Here is a 6000-nt window from a genome sequence, read left to right on the forward strand (position 1 = left end):
ATAAATGCTAAATAAATAAATAATAAGTAAATAAAATGTGGTTTATATAATACTGTCACCTCCACTCAATATCACTCCAAAATTAATATTGCTTCCTTTTAAAGGCCTTATATATTCCTAAAGTTCCTTTTCAAACTCTAAACCCATTCAGAAAGGCTTTGGATTCAGCATGCCTTCCTTCACCAAATTTATAGGAAGGACAATCTTGAGCCATCTGCTGCCTATTTAATTTTTAACCACCTCTCCCTTGAAATATTTCTTTCTTCATTCTTATTTTGTCCTAAAAACTTGGCTATGAGCTAAACTGCACCATCTGTGACTTCCAGTAAATACAACTGTTGCTAATGAAATTACCCAGTTTCATCATTTTGATTTAAATGCCTTGCCTGTTTTTCTTCTGACCTTTTGTTGCTTGCCATCAAACTCAAGCTTTTGTGAATTCAGATACATACGTCCATGTAGGTCAGTCTTGAGGAATAAATCTTCTCTGTGAAGCACAAGAACCCGGGCCAAGCCCGCTCAGCAGGCTGACATGGGAGGTGGGGGCCGGGGCTGTGCAGAGAAATATAGATGGCACTTGTGCCCGTCCGCTCAATGTGCGCAGGGCCCCAGGGCAGACCCCTGCCATGTGACCAAGTGGCCACTCGGTCTGGCTCTCCGGCCTCCCATTTGTTAGGATGCTGATGATATTAATGAGTTGGGGTGTTGGAGCCCATTCCTTGGCCTTTGGTGTCGGTTCCTCCCTGCACAGGAGTGCTTGACCTGATTGAAGAAAAGGAAAGTTCAGAGATTCTAAACTTTGCCCAAGTGGAGGGAAGGCCTTCCAGAAAAGGAGAAACTTTTGAAGAAATCAGGTCCTTTCACTGCCCAGGACAATGCTTTCATTTAGGTAGCAAACCACTGTTTTTATCATGACCCTATCAAGGGAATAAAAGAGAATGAAAGACGTTCGTACATCAAGTCATTCAGTCATCAAATTGTTATCAGTACTATTGTTTATATATCAGATAATTAAATAGTGGAGACTATTACTAGTAATTGCATTGGCTAACACTCATTGAGTCTTCACTATGTAGCAGGCACCGTGCTATGCCCCTTACCTAATCAGTTCATTTAACCCTCATAACAATCCTATAGCTGGGAACTGTTATCATTCCCACATGACAGTGAAGAAGTGAGGCTTAAAGAGGTTAAGCCACTTGTCCAGAGTCCCACAGATTCTAACTCATGCTCATAAACTTGCTGCTTTATTGCTTTGCATTTACTGGTGCTCTCTTCCATGCCAGATACTGTGCTGGGAACTGGGGATGCAAAAATGACAAAGATGTAGTCCTTGCCCACTTTCCAGGGAATCAAGAGATAAAAATGCAAATACACCATCTGAGTGAAGCTACAACAAAGTAGGAAAAATATTCTGGGGTCGCAGAAAGAGAAGGGATTCTGTCTGGGGGAGCCAAGGAAAGATTCACAGCAAGGAGACATGAGATCTAGGTTCGAAGGGAGATGGCGGCCCTGGCAGAAGGAAAGAGACATCCAAAGGAGTGGAAGTGTATGAACAATGGGCCAAGGGGAAGGAGCTTCTGTGTGGGTGAGGATGGGTGGGAGGGTTAAAGGACTGAGTGGTGTCCTTGACCAGACTGAAGAGACTGGGATGGTCAGGGGAGTCAACCCCACAACTTTACACAAAAACTGTCTGTCAGTGGGTCTCTACAATCACCAGAGGTGGGGTGGAAGTGGGGTGGAAGGTGGGGATGGGGTAGAAGGTGTCTCCAAAGCATCCCAGCACATCTGGTTAGCATTTAACCTAAGAAGCAGCAGGACTCAGCTTTCATTGCTGAATTTTCATTAGCCTTAAGGACTCGCCCGCGCCCTCAAGGTGGTTAAACGCTCAGGACAGTGAGGATATACCCAATAGGCCTAAAGGAGGTTAAGCTGCAGCCCCACAACTCCCCGATTGTCCATTATCTTCACTTTAATCTCTGCCTCTCTTCTAACATCAGGATGCTGCTCCTAATGACCGGGAAGGAGATCTGTAAGTGAAAGCTATTTTTAGTTCCACCAACAGTAAAGATATGTTCATTCTCCGTAAGTGTGTCGTCAATGTGGTATGACTTCAGTGAAGACAAAATCTCCACAATCCCAAACGCACCCCGCCCCTGATTCTGTCATCAGTTTCCACATCGCTTCCTTCTTAGGACCAGGCTTTAAAGGCTAATGCTGATAAGAGAACCCTACCGGGAAGGACTGACACCAGGAACAACTTCATCAGGAGCATGCATCAGATCAGTCAATCTCCTCCTAGGGCCCTGGGGAAAGGGACAGGTGGGACCAAAAAAGCTTTCTTGTCCTGGAACAAGGGTCAGTAAATACTTTCTCTAGAGGACCTGACAGTAAATATTTTAGGCTCTGTGGACCACTTGGTCTTTGTCACAACTACATAATTCTTCTATTGTAGCATGAACACAGCCATGGACAACGGGTGAATGAATGAATGAATGAATGTGACTGTGCTCCAATAAAACTTTATTTGCAAAAATTGGGCATGCAGGCCAGATTTGGTCCACTGGCCATAGTTTGCTAACCACTAAGACAGGTCAATGGGCACCTGTACAGAGAAATAGGATGCCAATCTGAAAAGAGCTCACGGGATGCTGAAAGTGGGATCTACCTAATGAATTTGGTTGCGGTCAGCCCCCAAACATGTTACAGCTCCCCGAGGGTGCTTGTGGGAACAGTCCCCTTTTCTGACCTCCAAAACACAGCCTCAGTGTCATCCTGGCTTCATTCCTCATTTTCATTTAATCCAATCTACCACTAATGCTGTGGGGCGACAGCATTTTCAATTAATCCAGTATATTGCTATTTTCTCCAATGAAATCCCTAAAACCATCTAAAGCTCAAGAGGTTAAGAAATATGTTCATAGTTATCTACATAGCAGTAAGTGACAAAGCCAGGACTTAAACCACGTATGTCAGACACTAAAAACAGATGAACATCCTCACTGCATCTTTACTTTCCAGGAGCCCCTGGGAAATATGTTTGGCATAAAGCCGGCCATGGCAGCCTCACACGGCATCTCTGGGAACCCTTCCCAATGACCCTCACCTTCTGTACTCATAGCTGAACCCCCTGCCGACCCCAAGGGAGATACTCAAGAAATAAGACCCATTTTTAAATATAAGTGCAGGTGGTTGTGGGTGCTGGGATTCCAGGCATACAGTCAAACTGTACTACGTAAATAGATAAGTCAGAATGTGAGCTTTTAAATCAAAGGTGTAAGTTTAAAAGTAACTTTGTAAGACGGTTAAATCGAAAGTTAAATTTTTAATATTAAGAGCAGGGTCTGAAACAAGTGTCTATGAGTCGGCAGGAGACAAAACTATTATTTTATAACAGCCGAACTTTAATGATACATACGTTGTCAACTTCTGAAAATGTTTGAGGTGGCTTAAATATACATGTAAGGGATTAAGACAGTGGTAAAAGAATAACCTAAGTAGTAAAAGGGGAGAGATGGTTGAACCACGCTGCCAGAGCGTTCACAATCACATGGCGTAATCACAATCACTTAGGCCTCAATGAACAGCGTTCTCTCTGGTGCAAAACTCTAAAGCTGTGGCCCTCAAAACTTAGGGTGCCCAGGAATGACCTGGAAAGCCTACGTTAAACAGATGACTGGGATCCCTCTGCAGATTCTGACATAGTAGGTCCTGCCTGGCCCCAAAAATCATTGTTTTCCACACACATTCCTGGTAGTTTTGATGAAGATGGTTTAGTGATCATCCATGACAAATGCTGATTTTCGAGAACTTCCTGGCAGGCTCTCTGAACAACACAATCATCGTCATTGTCTCAAGAAGAAACTTAAGCAAAGAAATATTCTTTGAGTGACTTTTCAAAGAACTCAATCCTTGGTAAAAACATTGAGGACAGAGGATTCTATCACTGCCCTGGGAGGACATTTCCATCAGAAACTAAGGAAGTTTAGTGCAGATCCTACCTTTCTGGTAATCCCACTCTCTTCAGAGACAGAGCTTGGAGAGCGGAGGTGAATGCATGGTTGGTTTCAGATCTTCATGGTGGGTCTCCACGTTGCCTCCAGAAGAGTGACTCAGTCTGGATCTCTCCACAATATAAGGCCACATGCTTCCCACGTGGACGGTCAAGACACTGGGGTCACAGGGTCCTCTTTCTCCTCTACTCTTTACATCTTGTCACAGCCCCTAAAAAAATCTAATTCCTCTAAGCACCACTCTGCTTGCCCCTCTGAATGCCTGCTGCTCCGGGTGTCCTCTGTGCACCCCAGTCTCTCCCTAGCCTACCTCTCTGTGCCCAAGAGACAGGGCATATGGATCCCACCAACAGCTCCTGTGCCTTCTGAACTCTGGTTCTTGCTCTACTGAGTCAAAGGGTGGCACCTGCTGCAGTTATTCCTCTGCCAAAGGCTGGGTTCTGAGTGGCCATCCTCTCTAGGTTGTAGTGACAGCCCTCTCCCGTACCTCTGCAAGCCCAAGAGGTAACAGTTCCCCCATTGATTTTAGCCCTGGGATAGGGCATTTCCTTTGGTGGCGGTCTTTCACCTTACCCGTGTTTTTGTAAATAGTCCTGCTCCTCAATTTCCCCATGCTATGAGCATGGAAAGAGAGATGAAGCTACACTACCGAGAAATAAAAAGGGACCTACTTCACAGTAATTAAAGAAACCCTCATGTGTCTGGGAACGGTAACAACGTTATTCGGTAGAAAGGGAGCAACTGAAAACAAAATCATTAGTGGAACTTCGTGCCACAATTCTAGCAACTATTCCTGCTTCTGTGCGTCTAGGCTATAAATGAGATGATTAATATGAGAGTACATTAAATCTTATTTTTAAAAGGGTCAAAAGTAGTAAATACCTAAAGGAGTGAATTGTGTAAGCAAAACCAATTTTTCTCATCTGTAAAACTTATTATTTTTATTATTATCCTTCAATTTGAACAGTTTACCTATAGGGAGATTGCCTGAAACTATTGCTACGGAATAAAAGATGAAACACTCCTGATTATTGTAAATACAAAATTGCATGCAGGATTGTGTAAAGACAATGCCAGGTTGGACTGCCAGAATGAGCCAACAGCACGTGATGTGCTTCCCCGTGCAGAGAGCCTATGAATGGACGTGCAGTCAGGGAGGTTTCACATCACCAAGTTTCCTATCCCAGAAAAGCAGATGTTCATAGCTCTAGGAATGGAATGCGACCCTTGTGGAGAGCCCGTAAACGGACGCATGGGGGGCATCTGTCCATATGGATAAGATAGGGCTATACATGCCCTCATCTTGCCACAGCTCTTCTAGGCCTCTTTAGGGTTAAGGCATACTCCCTTCTGAGAATTTCTGGTCTAACCAGTTGTCTAGCTTCATGTCCTGTTTCTGCGGATTGTTTGTAACCAGCTTTTGCTGTATCTGTTACTGCTGATTAATATCTTGCTAATCACAGGTTATGGAAAGACTGTGTTTCCGTTTTAAGGTTCTGTTAGAAATTACTGATGCACACACTATATTGTAAATTCTTATCTCTGTATATTGTACTTCTGCATACAGATGTTATGTTAAAGAATTACTTCATCCCCATGTGACCATCTCACCTCATAATCAAATGACCCTAAATCCCTCACTAACCTACCCCTGCCCTCACTGAACTTAATAATAAATGCTGGCATATCCAGCGCATTGTTGGCACTGCGGGACCAGAAGGTGGTGACCCCCCTGGACCCAGTTTTCACTATCTTGTGTGTGTCTATTATTTCTCGACCTGCCGATCCTCCTAGAAACAAAGAGAGAGCCCCGTTGCATTGTGGGCTGCTGGTCAGATCCCACAATATTTACCAGGTGCTCTTACGTGTGTTTTCTTATTTGATGTGTACCTCACACCAGCCTTGGAAAGGGGACAGGACTGTTCCCCTTTATAATGCGGAGAATGGTGCTCTGAAACTTTAAGGCATTTGCTCACAAACTCACAGA

This window comes from Macaca mulatta, chromosome 7 (genome assembly GCF_049350105.2).
Source record: "Macaca mulatta isolate MMU2019108-1 chromosome 7, T2T-MMU8v2.0, whole genome shotgun sequence".
Taxonomy (NCBI): domain Eukaryota; kingdom Metazoa; phylum Chordata; class Mammalia; order Primates; family Cercopithecidae; genus Macaca; species Macaca mulatta.